We start from the raw sequence: 18,467 nt of genomic DNA, 5'->3' as shown, positions 1-18,467 counted from the left end.
AATATTCCAAAAATGACAAAATGAAGGGTATTTTCTTTTAAATCCACTTATTCATTTATGTTTTCTTTCCACTTATTCATATATGTTTTCTTTAAAATACTGTATACACATAATAGTAAATAATATAACAAATCCAGCATCACAATGGAATTAAGTTGAGGTAAGAACTACAAACAAAAATATTTATGAAATAATCAATTTCTACTGTTGTTTTTGGACTTCCACAGTATTTCTTCTAGAAAGCTGATTGTTATAAAATATTCTGTACACCATATAGTAAATTCTATTTAAACTACATTATCAAAAAGTGATTATGTTGTAGTAGGATCTACTACCAGCATGAAAATTATTAACGTATGTCAATTTGTGATTCTGTTTTTAGTTCTACATTCTTTTTACATAAATTTCTTCATTAGTATGTTTGAGGAAAGGAACCTGGATGTTTTGGCTCTGAGTGAAATGAAGCTCAACGATAAAGGGGAAGAGTGGTTTGGGAATGTCTTGGGAGTAAAGCCAGGGGTTAGTGAGTGGACAAGAAACATCATGAGAGGCAAGTGTTTTGGGAGCAGCTGAAAGAGCGTGTTAGTAGTCTTGGTGCACGAGACAGGGTTATACTGATGGGTGATTTGAATGTAAGGTGAGTAATGTGGCAGTTGAGGGAATAATTGGTGTACATGGGGTGTTCAGTGTCCTAAATGGAAATGGTGAAGAGCTTGTAGATTTATGTGCTGAAAAAGGACTGGTGATTGGGAATACCTGGTTTAAAAAGATATATACATAAGTACACGTATGTAAGTAGAAGAGATGGCCAGAGAGCGTTATTGGATTACGTGTTAATTGATAGGCGCACGAAAGAGAGACTTTTGGATGTTAATGTGCTGAGAGGTGCAACTGGAGGGATGTCTGATCATTATCTTGTGGAAGCAAAGGTGAAGATTTGTTAAGGTTTTCAGAAAAGAAGAGAGAATGTTGGGGTGAAGAGAGCGGTGAGATTAAGTGAGCTTGGGAAGTACCTGGAGAGACTGCACAGAATGTAAAAAGGTGAGAATAAAGGATGTAAGGGAAGTGGGGGAGGAATGGGAGGTATTTAGGGAAGCAGTGATGGCTTGCACAAAAGATGCTTGTGGCATGAGAAGCGTGGAAGGTGGGCAGATTAGAAAGGGTAGTGAGATGTGGAATGAAGAAGTAAGATTATTAGTGAAAGGGAAGAGAGAGACATTTGGACAAGTTTTGCAAGGAACTAATACAATGACAGGGAGATGTATAAAAGAAAGAGGTAGGAGGTCAAGAGAAGGGTGCAAGAGGTGAAAAAGAGGGCAAACGAGAGTTGGGGTGGGAAAGTATCATTAAATTATAGAGAGAATAAAAAGATGTTTTGTAAGGAGGTAAATAAAGTGCATAAGACAAGGGAACAAATGGAAACATCAGTGAAGGGGGCTAATGGGGAGGTGATAACAAGAAGTGGTGATGTGAGAAGGAGATGGATGATAGAGTGGCAGATATAGATTGTTTTGGTCAAGGTGGTGTGCAAAGTGAGAGGGTTAGGGAGAATGATTTCGTAAACAGAGAAGAGGTAATAAAAGATTAGCAGAAGATGAAAGCTGGCAAGGCGGCTGGTTTGGATGGTTTTGCAGAGGAATTTATTAAAAAAGGGGGTGACTGTACTGGTGACTGGTTGGTAAGGTTATTTGATGTATGTATGAATCATGGTGAGGTGCCTGAGGATTGGCAGAATGCTAGCATAGTGCCATTGTACAAAGGGAAAGGGGATAAAAGTGAGTGCTCAAATTAAAGAGGTATAAGTTTGTTGAGTATTCCTGGGAAATTATATGGGAGGGTATTGATTGAGAGGGTGAGGGCATGTACAGAGCATCAGATTGGGGAAGAGCAGTGTGGTTTCAGAAGTGGTAGAGGATGTGTGGATCAGGTGTTTGCTTTGAAGAACATATGTGAGAAATACTTAGAAAAACAAATGGATTTGTATGTCGCATTTATGGATCTGGAGAATGCATGTGATAGAGTTGATAGAGATGCTCTGTGGAAGGTATTAAGAGTATATGGTGTGGGAGGCAAGTTGTCAGAAGCAGTGAAAAGTATTTATTGAGGATGTAAAGCATTTGTACAAGTAGGAAGAGAGGAAAGTGATAGGTTCTCAGTGAATGTTGGTTTGCGGCAGGGGTGCGTGATGTCTCCATGGTTGTTTAATTTGTTTATGGATGAGGTTGTTAGGGAGGTGAATGCAAGAGTTTTGGAGAGAGGGGCAAGTATGAAGTCTGTTGTGGATGAGAGAGCTTGGAAAGTAAGTCAGTTGTTGTTCGCTGATGATACAATGCTGGTGGCTAATTGGGTGAGACACTGCAGAAGCTGGTGACTGAGTTTGGTAAAGTGAGTGAAAGAAGAAAGCTGAGAGTAAATGTGAATAAGAGCAAGGTTATTAGGTACAGTAGGGTTGAGGGGCAAGTCAATTGGGAGGTAAGTTTGAATGGAGAAAAACTGGAGGAAGTGAAGTGTTTTTGATATCTGGCAGTGGGTGGAACCATGGAAGCGGAAGTGAGTCATAGGGTGGGGAAGGGGAAAAATTTCTGGGAGCGTTGAAAAATGTGTGGAAGTCAAGAACGTTATCTTGGAAAGCAAAAAATGGGTATGTTTGAAAGGAGAGTGGTTCCAACAATGTTATATGGTTGCGAGGTGTGGGCTATAGATAGAGTTCTGCGGAGGAGGGTGGATGTGCTGGAAATGAGATGTCTAAGGACAATATGTGGTGTGGGATGGTTTGATCGAGTAAGTAATGAAAGGGTAAGAGAGATGTGTGGTAATAAAAAGAGCGTGGTTGAGAGAGCAGAAGAGGGTGTTTTGAAATGGTTTGGTCACAGGAAGAGAATGAGAGGAAAGATTGACCAGGAGGATATATGTGTCAGAGGTGGAGGGAATGAGGAGAAGTGGGAGACCAAATTGGAGGTGGAATGATGGAGTGAAAAAGATTATGAGTGATCGGGGCTCTGAACAATGCAGGAGGGTGAAAGGAGGGCACAGGAATAAGTGAATTGGAGCGATTTGTGGTATACGGGGTTGATGTGCTGTCAGTGGATTGAATCAAGGCATGTGAAGCGTCTGGGGTAAACCATGGAAGCTGTGTAGGTGTGTATATTTGCGTGTGTGGACTTTATGTATATACAGGGTGTATGGGGGGGGGGTTGGGCATTTCTTTCGTTGTTTCCTTGCGCTACCTCGCAAACGTGGAGAGCAGCGACATAAGTATAATATAAAAAATAAAAATAATGCATCCCCTGTAGCAATGATATAATGATCCATAGAGTGCTGTTTCCCCTTGACATTCCATTTTCCAGGAATGCATCCTAAGCATAAATCAGGGTATTTGTGTACTATAAAGTATTCCCTCATTCCAAGACCCTCACCTTTACCTCCCTACAGTCCATCATCAACTAATCAACGACTACGGTGACATCATTACATCACTGATGCACACCACCTTTCAGCTAGAAAACACTTAACCTCTCCCTTTCTTCTTGCACGGCATCTTATTCTCCAAAAAATCTACTGCATTTGATGGTTTTCATCCATCATCAAACAATAAATATATTACAAAATAGGTCTCTGAAATGATATTACTTAATATTACAATCTTGATATCAAAGAAAGGAACACTACTTACCTCATTTATTGATGATAATCCTTGAATAATGTTCCGCACATGTATTAAGGATAAAACTCGTTGTCAGGGGCAACACAACATAGGCAAACATTCCGCTGCTGAGAATATGGTTCATAATTGTAATTTTTCCCAATGTCTGACAGACTGTGGTGCTACTGACAACCAGTCTCGATCATGACCATCAATAGCATTGGAATGGGAAAGGGGTTCAGCATATCCTCTGTGCCTCTCACAGCCATACGATGGAATTGTCGCCAAGTAAGTGGGCCATCGACACTGAACACTGGTTCCCAATTGACTCTTGTCCCTTCTTTTGTATAGCCTCTTGTAAGTGAGGCTGGAGGGCTTTCATGCATCGCACTATATCTTTAGAACATCTGGGACCATCGAATTGGTAATAGCACCATTTATGCATGCATGGATGTCTCACTGCAGGGGGCCCATTTTCACTATCACTATGGTTAGCTCCCCTTGACTGTTCAACTGCCATGTATGCATCTCATTTCCATCCCTTATAATCCACTAAGTTTAGCAGGATGTCTCGTCTAGTATTTTGGTACACTGTGGTTGCTCTATAATAACACTAGATGGAGTACTTAACGTTACTAAGCACTGGCTCTGCAAGAGACGAAAATAGATGAGGTATCTGATCTAGAATACTGGTTTCACGGTCAGGATTATCTGAAACCTTTGTTATCCATTAGTAAATGCAGGGACTGTTTCTTACGTTCAGTTACCAAAGCCTCATGGAGGCCAGTTAGACCCACTTCATCCTCATAAAACAACCTGCCTGAAACGCTAACCTTCTATTAACCACGGGAGAAAACCACAATTACACTTAATACTTTCCTCTTTCAACTCAGATGTGTAGGTGGCAAGTACAGTGAGTTCCGTCATTGCCACGGATATTGCCACATTTTTCTGGATGTTATTAAACACACACATTGTGCACGAGTCAAATTGTGATCTCTAAACAAATTGACACTAGAGTCTTGCAGTGCGATATTAACAATGAGGGAATTAGTTCAGGTACTGGTTAAGCCCCAGTGAGGAGGCTCTACCGACCCGGGAGTGTCTTGTTGAGGTAAGATGACTGATTGGATGATGGCGATGGGGAGTCATAATTGATGGCGGTCCTGCTGATGCTGGACCACCAACACTACCAGGCCCGCGCGAGACCCCGGACCCCCGTCTGACACTGGGCCCGCAATAGTGGTGGGCATGGGTGATATAGGGATATTCCAACCTTTTGACCATGTCCACCAGCTGGTGGGCCCCATGTAGAGGCCCCATATGGACCATGGGAGGAGCAGATCCTGAGCCTTATCAGATACTGGGAATTGCAAAAAGGTTTGTCACCCACTCTTCTGGAATAGTAACAACAGTTTTATGCTCTTGGCTTGGAAGGTTTGTAAGTGGAGCATATTTTGTTGATCCAACAAACATTGACACTGAAGGTGGTTGGTATACAGCTAAAGTCTGCACTGGTTCCCCTTTAACAAAAATACTAGAGAATTCAGTTGGGTGTACAATCCTAGGGTCTCAATACGCTCCTGCTTAATACTGATGACCTGAGGTACTGTATCATCCAAGGCAGTGTCAAAGGTCAGGATTGTGCTCATGGGACGGGGGTGTTGGAAACATCTTTGGGCAACTCCACTAGACTAGCATTAACACTGGATTTATTTCCACCACTACTTTTATTACTGATGATTAGCAGCAGTATCTTCTGGTCCTCCAGAAGGTTTATTAGACCCAGGAGGGGTGTGATCCGTGAATGTGGCCTGAAACACAGATGCTGTATGAAAATTGCATTTAAAACAATTAAGGAAATTATAAAGTCTGATACGGCTAAAACACAATAAGTTATGAAATATGATTCAATAGATGGTGGAATATTTTCATGAATGCATGGATTGGATGAAAGTTTTATTTACTAAAGGCTGTTAACAAAGAACTTACACCACTGATTCAGGTTTTTAAAGTTGTCCCCCACCCCCCTATGGGATGTCATCCATATGAAATTAGGGTGAGAGACTATTATTTTTTAGCAGTTCACAAACGAATGAAGAAAGTATGTTTTGTCTTTAGCAGTCACAAAACGAATGAAGAAAGTATGTTTTGATGATCAAAATTAAAGGTGTTCCTGTAGCAGTTGGAAAATGACTAAATAACCTACGAAGTGTTGCATACTTTCTGTGGTGCTCAAACCTGGATGATTACTTACATTAAGACAACTAGATATAACATGAAATAATATAAACTGGTTTTAGATATTAACTTTTAAAAAAAATAACACTATTGTGTTTTAAGACAGGCCTGTTCCAAAATGAAATATTCCAAAAATGACAAAATGAAGGGTATTTTCTTTTAAATCCACTTATTCATTTATGTTTTCTTTCCACTTATTTTATATATGTTTTTCTTTAAAATACTGTATACACATAATAGTAAATAATAAACAAATCCAGCATCACAATGGAATTAAGTTGAGGTAAGAACTACAAACAAAAATATTTTTGAAATAATCAATTTCTACTGTTGTTTTTGGACTTCCACAGTATTTCTTCTAGAAAGCTGATTGTTATAAAATATTCTGTACACCATATAGTAAATACTATTTAAACTACATTTTCAAAAGTGATTATGTTGTAGTAGGATCTACTACCAGCATAAAAAATTATTAACGTATGTCAATTTGTGATTCTGTTTTTAGTTCTACATTCTTTTTACATAAATTTCTTCATTAGTATGTTTGGGGAAAGGAACCTGGATGTTTTGGCTCTGAGTGAAATGAAGCTCAACGATAAAGGGAAAGTGGTTTGGGAATGTCTTGGGAGTAAAGCCAGGGGTTAGTGAGTGGACAAGAAACATCATGAGAGGCAAGTGTTTTGGGAGCAGCTGAAAGAGCGTGTTAGTAGTCTTGATGCACGAGACAGGGTTATACTGATGGGTGATTTGAATGTAAGGTGAGTAATGTGGCAGTTGAGGGAATAATTGGTGTACATGGGGTGTTCAGTGTCCTAAATGGAAATGGTGAAGAGCTTGTAGATTTGTGCACCAACAAAGGATTGGTGATTGGGAATACCTGGTTTAAAAAGATATATACATAAGTACACGTATGTAAGGAGAAGAGATGGCCAGAGAGCGTTATTGGATTACGTGTTAATTGATAGGCGCACGAAAGAGAGACTTTTGGATGTTAATGTGCTGAGAGGTGCAACTGGAGGGATGTCTGATCATTATCTTGTGGAAGCAAAGGTGAAGATTTGTTAAGGTTTTCAGAAAAGAAGAGAGAATGTTGGGGTGAAGAGAGCGGTGAGATTAAGTGAGCTTGGGAAGGAGACTTGTGTGAGGAAGTACCTGGAGAGACTGCACAGAATGTAAAAAGGTGAGAATAAAGGACGTAAGGGAAGTGGGGGAGGAATGGGAGGTATTTAGGGAAGCAGTGATGGCTTGCACAAAAGATGCTTGTGGCATGAGAAGCGTGGAAGGTGGGCAGATTAGAAAGGGTAGTGAGATGTGGAATGAAGAAGTAAGATTATTAGTGAAAGGGAAGAGAGAGACATTTGGACAAGTTTTGCAAGGAACTAACACAATGACAGGGAGATGTATAAAAGAAAGAGGTAGGAGGTCAAGAGAAGGGTGCAAGAGGTGAAAAAGAGGGCAAACGAGAGTTGGGGTGGGAAAGTATCATTAAATTATAGAGAGAATAAAAAGATGTTTTGGAAGGAGGTAAATAAGTGCATAAGACGAGGAAACAAATGGAAACATCAGTGAAGGGGGCTAATGGGGAGGTGATAACAAGAAGTGGTGATGTGAGAAGGAGATGGATGATAGAGTGGCAGATATAGATTGTTTTGGTCAAGGTGGTGTGCAAAGTGAGAGGGTTAGGGAGAATGATTTCGTAAAAAGAGAAGAGGTAATAAAAGATTTGCAGAAGATGAAAGCTGGCAAGGCGGCTGGTTTGGATGGTATTGCAGAGGAATTTATTAAAAAAGGGGGTGACTGTACTGGTGACTGGTTGGTAAGGTTATTTGATGTATGTATGAATCATGGTGAGGTGCCTGAGGATTGGCAGAATGCTAGCATAGTGCCATTGTACAAAGGGAAAGGGGATAAAAGTGAGTGCTCAAATAACAGAGGTATAAGTTTGTTGAGTATTCCTGGGAAATTATATGGGAGGGTATTGATTGAGAGGGTGAGGGCATGTACAGAGCATCAGATTGGGGAAGAGCAGTGTGGTTTCAGAAGTGGTAGAGGATGTGTGGATCAGGTGTTTGCTTTGAAGAACGTATGTGAGAAATACTTAGAAAAGCAAATGGATTTGTATGTCGCATTTATGGATCTGGAGAATGCATGTGATAGAGTTGATAGAGATGCTCTGTGGAAGGTATTAAGAGTATATGGTGTGGGAGGCAAGTTGTCAGAAGCAGTGAAAAGTATTTATTGAGGATGTAAAGCATTTGTACAAGTAGGAAGAGAGGAAAGTGATAGGTTCTCAGTGAATGTTGGTTTGCGGCAGGGGTGCGTGATGTCTCCATGGTTGTTTAATTTGTTTATGGATGAGGTTGTTAGGGAGGTGAATGCAAGGGTTTTGGAGAGAGGGGCAAGTATGCAGTCTGTTGTGGATGAGAGAGCTTGGAAAGTAAGTCAGTTGTTGTTCGCTGATGATACAGTGCTGGTGGCTAATTGGGTGAGACACTGCAGAAGCTGGTGACTGAGTTTGGTAAAGTGAGTGAAAGAAGAAAGCTGAGAGTAAATGTGAATAAGAACAAGGTTATTAGGTACAGTAGGGTTGAGGGGCAAGTCAATTGGGAGGTAAGTTTGAATGGAGAAAAACTGGAGGAAGTGAAGTGTTTTTGATATCTGGCAGTGGGTGGAACCATGGAAGCGGAAGTGAGTCATAGGGTGGGGGAGGGGAAAAAGTTCTGGGAGCGTTGAAAAATGTGTGGAAGTCAAGAATGTTATCTTGGAAAGCAAAAATGGGTATGTTTGAAAGGAGAGTGGTTCCAACAATGTTATATGGTTGCGAGGTGTGGGCTATAGATAGAGTTCTGCGGAGGAGGGTGGATGTGCTGGAAATGAGATGTCTAAGGACAATATGTGGTGTGGGATGGTTTGATCGAGTAAGTAATGAAAGGGTAAGAGAGATGTGTGGTAATAAAAAGAGCGTGGTTGAGAGAGCAGAAGAGGGTGTTTTGAAATGGTTTGGTCACAGGAAGAGAATGAGAGGAAAGATTGACCAAGAGGATATATGTGTCAGAGGTGGAGGGAATGAGGAGAAGTGGGAGACCAAATTGGAGGTGGAATGATGGAGTGAAAAAGATTATGAGTGATCGGGGCCTGAACATGCAGGAGGGTGAAAGGCATGCAAGGCATAGAGTGAATTGGAACGATGTGGTATACCGGAGTTGACATGCTGTCAATGGATTGAATCAGGGCATGTGAAGCGTCTGGGTTAAACCATGGAAAGTTTTGTGGGGCCTGGATGTGGGAAGGGAGTTGTGGTTTCAGTGCAGTATAAATGACAGCTAGAGACTGAATGTGAATGAATGTGGCCTTTGTTGTCTTTTCCTAGTGCTAACTTGTGCACATGCAGGGGGAGGGGGTTGTCATTTCAAGTTTGGCGGGGTGGCAATGGGAATGAATAAGGGCAAACAGTATGAATTATGTACATGTGTATATATGTATGTGTCTGTGTGTGTGTGTGTATATATATATATATATATATATATATATATATATATATCCCTGGGGATAGGGGATTAAGAATACTTCCCACGTATTCCCTGCGTGTCGTAGAAGGCGACTAAAAGGGGAGGGAGCGGGGGGCTGGAAATCCTCCCCTCTCGTTTTTTTTTTTTTTTTTTTTTTTTTTTCCAAAAGAAGGAACAGAGAATTGGGCCAGGTGAGGGTATTCCCTCAAAGGCCCAGTCCTCTGTTCTTAACGCTACCTCGCTAATGTGGGAAATGGCGAATAGTTTGAAAGAAAAGAAGATATATATATATATATATATATATATATATATATATATATATATATATATATATATATATATATATATATATATATATATGGTTGTTTAATTTGTTTATGGATGGGGTTGTTAGGGAGGTAAATGCAAGAGTTTTGGAAAGAGGGGCAAGTATGAAGTCTGTTGGGGATGAGAGAGCTTGGGAAGTGAGTCAGTTGTTGTTCGCTGATGATACAGCGCTGGTGGCTGATTCATGTGAGAAACTGCAGAAGCTGGTGACTGAGTTTGGAAAAGTGTGTGGAAGAAGAAAGTTAAGAGTAAATGTGAATAAGAGTAAGGTTATTAGGTACAGTAGGGTTGAGGGTCAAGTCAATTGGGAGGTGAGTTTGAATGGAGAAAAACTGGAGGAAGTGAAGTGTTTTAGATATCTGGGAGTGGATCTGGCAGCGGATGCAACCATAGAAGCGGAAGTGGATCATAGGGTGGGGGAGGGGGCGAAAATCCTGGGGGCCTTGAAGAATGTGTGGAAGTCGAGAACATTATCTCGGAAAGCAAAAATGGGTATGTTTGAAGGAATAGTGGTTCCAACAATGTTGTATGGTTGCGAGGCGTGGGCTATGGATAGAGTTGTGCGCAGGAGGATGGATGTGCTGGAAATGAGATGTTTGAGGACAATGTGTGGTGTGAGGTGGTTTGATCGAGTGAGTAACATAAGGGTAAGAGAGATGTGTGGAAATAAAAAGAGCGTGGTTGAGAGAGCAGAAGAGGGTGTTTTGAAATGGTTTGGGCACATGGAGAGGATGAGTGAGGAAAGATTGACCAAGAGGATATATGTGTCGGAGGTGGAGGGAACAAGGAGAAGAGGGAGACCAAATTGGAGGTGGAAAGATGGAGTGAAAAAGATTTTGTGTGATCGGGGCCTGAACATGCAGGAGGGTGAAAGGAGGGCAAGGAATAGAGTGAATTGGAGCGATGTGGTATACCGGGGTTGACGTGCTGTCAGTGGATTGAAGCAGGGCATGTGAAGCGTCTGGGGTAAACCATGAAAAGCTGTGTTGGTATGTATATTTGCGTGTGTGGACGTATTTATATACATGTGTATGGGGGGGGTTGGGCCATTTCTTTCGTCTGTTTCCTTGCGCTACCTCGCAAATGCGGGAGACAGCGACAAAGTATAATAAATAATAAATATATATATATATATTATCCCTGGGGATAGGGGAGAAAGAATACTTCCCACGTATTCCCTGCGTGTCGTAGAAGGCGACTAAAAGGGGAGGGAGCGGGGGGCTGGAAATCCTCCCCTCTCACTTTTTTTTTTTTTTAATTTTCCAAAAGAGGGAACAGAGAAGGGGCCCAGGTGAGGATATTCCCTCAAGGGCCCAGTCCTCTGTTCTCAACGCTACCTCGCTAATGCGGGAAATGGCGAATAGTATGAAAGAAAGAAAAAAAAAGATATATATATATATATATATATATATATATATATATATATATATATATATATATATATATATATATGTGTGTGTGTTTGATGATAGAGTGGCAGATATAGGGTGTTTTGGTCGAGGTGGTGTGCAAAGTGAGAGGGTTAGGGAAAATGATTTGGTAAACAGAGAAGAGGTAGTAAAAGCTTTGCGGAAGATGAAAGCCGGCAAGGCAGCAGGTTTGGATGGTATTGCAGTGGAATTTATTAAAAAAGGGGGTGACTGTATTGTTGACTGGTTGGTAAGGATATTTAATGTATGTATGACTCATGGTGAGGTGCCTGAGAATTGGCGGAATGCGTGCATAGTGCCATTGTACAAAGGCAAAGGGGATAAGAGTGAGTGCTCAAATTACAGAGGTATAAGTTTGTTGAGTATTCCTGGTAAATTATATGGGAGGGTATTGATTGAGAGGGTGAAGGCATGTACAGAGCATCAGATTGGGGAAGAGGAGTGTGGTTTCAGAAGTGGTAGAGGATGTGTGGATCAGGTGTTTGCTTTGAAGAATGTATGTGAGAAATACTTAGAAAAGCAAATGGATTTGTATGTAGCATTTATGGATCTGGAGAAGGCATATGATAGAGTTGATAGAGATGCTCTGTGGAAGGTATTAAGAATATATGGTGTGGGAGGAAAGTTGTTAGAAGCAGTGAAAAGTTTTTATCGAGGATGGAAGGCATGTGTACATGTAGGAAGAGAAGAAAGTGATTGGTTCTCAGTGAATGTAGGTTTGCGGCAGGGGTGTGTGATGTCTCCATGGTTGTTTAATTTGTTTATGGATGGGGTTGTTAGGGAGGCGAATGCAAGAGTTTTGGAAAGAGGGGCAAGTATGAAGTCTGTTGGGGATGAGAGAGCTTGGGAAGTGAGTCAGTTGTTGTTCGCTGATGATACAGCGCTGGTGGCTGATTCATGTGAGAAACTGCAGAAGCTGGTGACTGAGTTTGGGAAAGTGTGTGAAAGAAGAAAGTTAAGAGTAAATGTGAATAAGAGCAAGGTTATTAGGTACAGTAGGGTTGAGGATCAAGTCAATTGGGAGGTGAGTTTGAATGGAGAAAAACTGGAGGAAGTGAAGTGTTTTAGATATCTGGGAGTGGATCTGGCAGCGGATGGAACCATGGAAGCGGAAGTGGATCCTAGGGTGGGGGAGGGGGCGAAAATTCTGGGAGCCTTGAAGAATGTGTGGAAGTCGAGAACATTATCTCGGAAAGCAATAATGGGTATGTTTGAAAGAATAGTGGTTCCAACAATGTTGTATGGTTGTGAGGCATGGGCTATGGATAGAGTTGTGTGCAGGAGGATGGATGTGCTGGAAAGGAGATGTTTGAGGACAATGTGTGGTGTGAGGAGGTTTGATCGAGTAAGTAACGTAAGGGTAAGAGAGATGTGTGGAAATAAAAAGAACGTGGTTGAGAGAGCAGAAGAGGGTGTTTTGAAATGGTTTGGGCACATGGAGAGAATGAGTGAGGAAAGATTGACCAAGAGGATATATGTGTCGGAGGTGGAGGGAACGAGGAGAAGATGGAGACCAAATTGGAGGTGGAAAGATGGAGTGAAAAAGATTTTGTGTGATCGGGGCCTGAACATGCAGGAGGGTGAAAGGAGGGCAAGGAATAGAGTGAATTGGAGCGATGTGGTATACCGGGGTTGACGTGCTGTCAGTGGATTGAATCAAGGCATGTGAAGCGTCTGGGGTAAACCATGGAAAGCTGTGTAGGTATGTAAATTTGCGTGTGTGGACGTATGTATATACATGTGTATGGGGGTGGGTTGGGCCATTTCTTTCGTCTGTTTCCTTGCGCTACCTCGCAAACGCGGGAGACAGCGACAAAGCAAAAAAAAAAAAAAAAAAAAAAAATTTATATATATATATATATATATATATATATATATATATATATATATATATATATATCTTTCTTTCTCTCTTTCAAACTATTCGCCATTTCCCGCGTTAGCAAGGTAGCGTTAAGAACAGAGGACTGGGCCTCTGAGGGAATATCCTCACCTGACCCCTTCTCTGTTCCTTCTTTTGGAAAATTAAAAAAAAAAAAAGGAGGGGAGGATTTCCAGCCCCCCGCTCCCTCCCCTTTTAGTCGCCTTGTACGACACGCAGGGAATACGTGGGAAGTATTCTTTCTCCCCTATCCCCAGGCATAGAATATATATATATTTTTTTTTTTGCTTTGTCGCTGTCTCCCGGATTTGTGAGGTAGCGCAAGGAAACAGACAAAAGAAATGGCCCAACCCACCACCATACACATGTATATACATACGTCCACACACGCAAATATACATACCTACACAGCTTTCCATGGTTTACCCCAGACGCTTCACATGCCCTGATTCAATCCACTGACAGCATGTCAACCCCGGTATACCACATCGATCCAATTCACTCTATTCCTTGCCCTCCTTTCACCCTCCTGCATGTTCAGGCCCCGATCACACAAAATCTTTTTCACTCCATCTTTCCACCTCCCTGGGGATGGGGTGAAAGAATACTTCCCATGCATTCCTCGCATGTCGTAGAAGGCGACTAGAAGGGACGGGAACGGGGGGCCAGAAATCCTCCCCTCCTTGTATTTTTTAACTTTCTAAAATGGGAAACAGAAGAATATATATATATATATATATATATATATATATATATATATATATTTTTTTTTTTTTTTTTATACCTCGTCGCTGTCTCCCACGTTTGCGAGGTAGCGCAAGGAAACAGACGAAAGAAATGGCCCAACCCCCCCCCATACACATGTACATACACACGTCCACACACGCAAATATACATACCTACACAGCTTTCCATGGTTTACCCCGGACGCTTCACATGCCCTGATTCAATCCACTGACAGCACGTCAACCCCTGTATACCACATCGCTCCAATTCACTCTATTCCTTGCCCTCCTTTCACCCTCCTGCATGTTCAGGCCCCAATCACACAAAATCCTTTTCACTCCATCTTTCCACCTTCAATTTGGTCTCCCTCTTCTCCTCGTTCCCTCCACCTCCGACACATATATCCTCTTGGCCAATCTTTCCTCACTCATTCTCTCCATGTGCCCAAACCATTTCAAAACACCCTCTTCTGCTCTCTCAACCACGCTCTTTTTATTTCAACACATCTCTCTTACCCTTACGTTACTTACTCGATCAAACCACCTCACACCACACATTGTCCTCAAACATTTCATTTCCAGCACATCCATCCTCCTGCGAACAACTCTATCCATAGCCCACGCCTCGCAACCATACAACATTGTTGGAACCACTATTCCTTCAAACATACCCATTTTTGCTTTCCGGGATAATGTTCTCGACTTCCACACATTTTTCAAGGCTCCCAAAATTTTCGCCCCCTCCCCCACCCTATGATCCACTTCCGCTTCCATTGTTCCATCCGCTGCCAGATCCACTCCCAGATATCTAAAACACTTCACTTCCTCCAGTTTTTCTCCATTCAAACTCACCTCCCAATTGACTTGACCCTCAACCCTACTGTACCTAATAACCTTGCTCTTATTCACATTTACTCTTAACTTTCTTCTTCCACACACTTTACCAAACTCCGTCACCAGCTTCTGCAGTTTCTCACATGAATCCGCCACCAGCGCTGTATCATCAGCGAACAACAACTGACTTACTTCCCAAGCTCTCTCATCCCCAACAGACTTCATACTTGCCCCTCTTTCCAAGACTCTTGCATTTACCTCCCTAACAACCCCATCCATAAACAAATTAAAGAACCATGGAGACATCACACACCCCTGCCGCAAACCTACATTCACTGAGAACCAATCACTTTCCTCTCTTCCTACACGTACACATGCCTTACATCCTCGATAAAAACTTTTCACTGCTTCTAACAACTTGCCTCCCACACCATATATTCTTAATACCTTCCACAGAGCATCTCTATCAACTCTATCATATGCCTTCTCCAGATCCATAAATGCTACATACAAATCCATTTGCTTTTCTAAGTATTTCTCACATACATTCTTCAAAGCAAACACCTGATCCACACATCCTCTACCACTTCTGAAACCACACTGCTCTTCCCCAATCTGATGCTCTGTACATGCCTTCACCCTCTCAATCAATACCCTCCCATATAATTTACCAGGAATACTCAACAAACTTATACCTCTGTAATTTGAGCACTCATTCTTATATATATATATATATATATATATATATATATATATATATATATATATATATATTTTTTTTTATACTTTGTCGCTGTCTCCCGCGTTTGCGAGGTAGCGCAAGGAAACAGACGAAAGAAATGGCCCAACCCCCCCCATACACATGTACATACACACGTCCACACACGCAAATATACATACCTACACAGCTTTCCTTGGTTTACCCCGGACGCTTCACATGCCTTGATTCAGTCCACTGACAGCACGTCAACCCCTGTATACCACATCGCTCCAATTCACTCTATTCCTTGCCCTCCTTTCACCCTCCTGCATGTTCAGGCCCCGATCACACAAAATCCTTTTCACTCCATCTTTCCACCTCCAATTTGGTCTCCCTCTTCTCCTCGTTCCCTCCACCTCCGACACATATATATTCTCTCGGTCAATCTTTCCCCACTCATTCTCTCCATGTGCCCAAACCACATTTTTTTTTATCTTCATACTTTTCACCATTTCCCGCGATAGCGAGGTAGCGTTAAGAACAGAGGACTGGGCCTTTGAGGGAATATCCTCACCTGGCCCTCTTCTCTGTTCCTTCTTTTGGAAAATTAAAAAAAAAAAACGAGAGGGGAGGATTTCCAGCCCCCCGTTCCCATATATATATATATATATATATATATATATATATATATATATATATATATATATATATATATATATGGATTTGTATGTAGCATTTATGGATCTGGAGAAGGCATATGATAGAGTTGATAGAGATGCTCTGTGGAAGGTATTAAGAATATATGGTGTGGGAGGAAAGTTGTTAGAAGCAGTGAAAAGTTTTTATCAAGGATGTAAGGCATGTGTACGTGTAGGAAGAGAGGAAAGTGATTGGTTCTCAGTGAATGTAGGTTTGCGGCAGGGGTGTGTGATGTCTCCATGGTTGTTTAATTTGTTTATGGATGGGGTTGTTAGGGAGGTAAATGCAAGAGTTTTGGAAAGAGGGGCAAGTATGAAGTCTGTTGGGGATGAGAGAGCTTGGGAAGTGAGTCAGTTGTTGTTCGCTGATGATACAGCGCTGGTGGCTGATTCATGTGAGAAACTGCAGAAGCTGGTGACTGAGTTTGGTAAAGTGTGTGGAAGAAGAAAGTTAAGAGTAAATGTGAATAAGAGCAAGGTTATTAGGTACAGTAGGGTTGAGGGTCAAGTCAATTGGGAGGTGAGTTTGAATGGTGAGAGGCTGGAGGAAGTGAAGTGTTTTAGATATCTGGGAGTGGATCTGGCAGCGGATGGAACCATGGAAGTGGAAGTGGATCATAGGGTGGGGGAGGGGGCGAAAATTCTGGGGGCCTTGAAGAATGTGTGGAAGTCGAGAACATTATCTCGGAAAGCAAAAATGGGTATGTTTGAAGGAATAGTGGTTCCAACAATGTTGTATGGTAGCGAGGCGTGGGCTGTGGATAGAGTTGTGCGCAGGAGGATGGATGTGCTGGAAATGAGATGTTTGAGGACAATGTGTGGTGTGAGGTGGTTTGATCGAGTGAGTAACGTAAGGGTAAGAGAGATGTGTGGAAATAAAAAGAGCGTAGTTGAGAGAGCAGAAGAGGGTGTTTTGAAGTGGTTTGGGCACATGGAGAGAATGAGTGAGGAAAGATTCACCAAGAGGATATATGTGTCGGTGGTGGAGGGAACGAGGAGAAGAGGGAGACCAAATTGAAGGTGGAAAGATGGAGTGAAAAAGATTTTGTGTGATCGGGGCCTGAGCATGCAGGAGGGTGAAAGGAGGGCAAGGAATAGAGTGAATTGGAGCGATGTGGTATACCGGGGTTGACGTGCTGTCAGTGGATTGAATCAAGGCATGTGAAGCGTCTGGGGTAAACCAAGGAAAGCTGTGTAGGTATGTATATTTGCGTGTGTGGACATATGTATATACATGTGTATGGGGGGGGTTGGGCCATTTCTTTCGTCTGTTTCCTTGCACTACCTCGCAAACGCGGGAGACAGCGACAAAGTATAATAAATAAATAAATAAATAAATAAATATATATATAGATATATATATATATTTATATATATATATATATATATATATATATATATATATATATATATATATATATATATATATATATATGCAAAGATGAGTAATGTGGCAGTTGAGGGAATAATTGGTATACATGGGGTGTTCAGTGTTGTAAATGGAAATGGTGAAGAGCTTTTAGATTTATGTGCTGAAAAAGGACTAGTGATTGGGAATACCTGGTTTAAAAAGCGAGATATACATAAGTATACTTATGTAAGTAGGAGAGATGGCCAGAGAGTGTTATTGGATTACGTGTTAATTGACAGGCACGCGAGAGAGACTTTTGGATGTTAATGTGCTGAGAGGTGCAACTGGAGGGATGTCTGATCATTATCTTGTGGAGGCTAAGGTGAAGATTTGTGTGGGTTTTCAGAAAAGAAGAGTGAATGTTGGGGTGAAGAGGGTGGTGAGAGTAAGTGAGCTTGGGAAGGAGACTTGTGGGAGGAAGTACCAGGAGAGACTGAGTACAGAATGGAAAAAGGTGAGAACAATGGAAGTAAGGGGAGTGGGGGAGGAATGGGATGTATTTAGGGAATCAGTGATGGATTGCGCAAAAGATGCTTGTGGCATGAGAAGAGTGGGAGGTGGGTTGATTAGAAAGGGTAGTGAGTGGTGGGATGAAGAAGTAAGATTATTAGTGAAAGAGAAGAGAAAGGCATTTGGACGATTTTTGCAGGGAAAAAATGCAATTGAGTGGGAGATGTATAAAAGAAAGAGACAGGAGGTCAAGAGAAAGGTGCAAGAGGTGAAAAAGAGGGCAAATGAGAGTTGGGGTGAGAGAGTATCATTAAATTTTAGGGAGAATAAAAAGATGTTCTGGAAGGAGGTAAATAAAGTGCGTAAGACAAGGGAGCAAATGGGAACTTCAGTGAAGGGCGCAAATGGGGAGGTGATAACAAGTAGTGGTGATGTGAGAAGGAGATGGAATGAGTATTTTGAAGGTTTGTTGAATGTGTTTGATGATAGAGTGGCAGATATAGGGTGTTTTGGTCGAGGTGGTGTGCAAAGTGAGAGGGTTAGGGAAAATGATTTGGTAAACAGAGAAGAGGTAGTAAAAGCTTTGCGGAAGATGAAAGCCAGCAAGGCAGCAGGTT

The 18,467-nt window shown here is 41.7% G+C and overlaps 1 protein-coding gene across 3 annotated transcripts in view; it reads right to left on the bottom strand.

Moving 5' to 3' along the window:
• The window catches only part of skd (mediator complex subunit skuld), a 722,241-nt gene that overhangs the window by 230,406 nt on the left and 473,368 nt on the right, over positions 1–18,467 (bottom strand). The window lies entirely within an intron of this gene.

Source organism: Panulirus ornatus, chromosome 9, assembly GCF_036320965.1.
Source record: "Panulirus ornatus isolate Po-2019 chromosome 9, ASM3632096v1, whole genome shotgun sequence".
Taxonomy (NCBI): Eukaryota; Metazoa; Arthropoda; class Malacostraca; order Decapoda; family Palinuridae; genus Panulirus; species Panulirus ornatus.
Note: the sequence above shows the minus strand (reverse complement) of the source record. Positions and strands in the feature narration are given on the sequence as shown.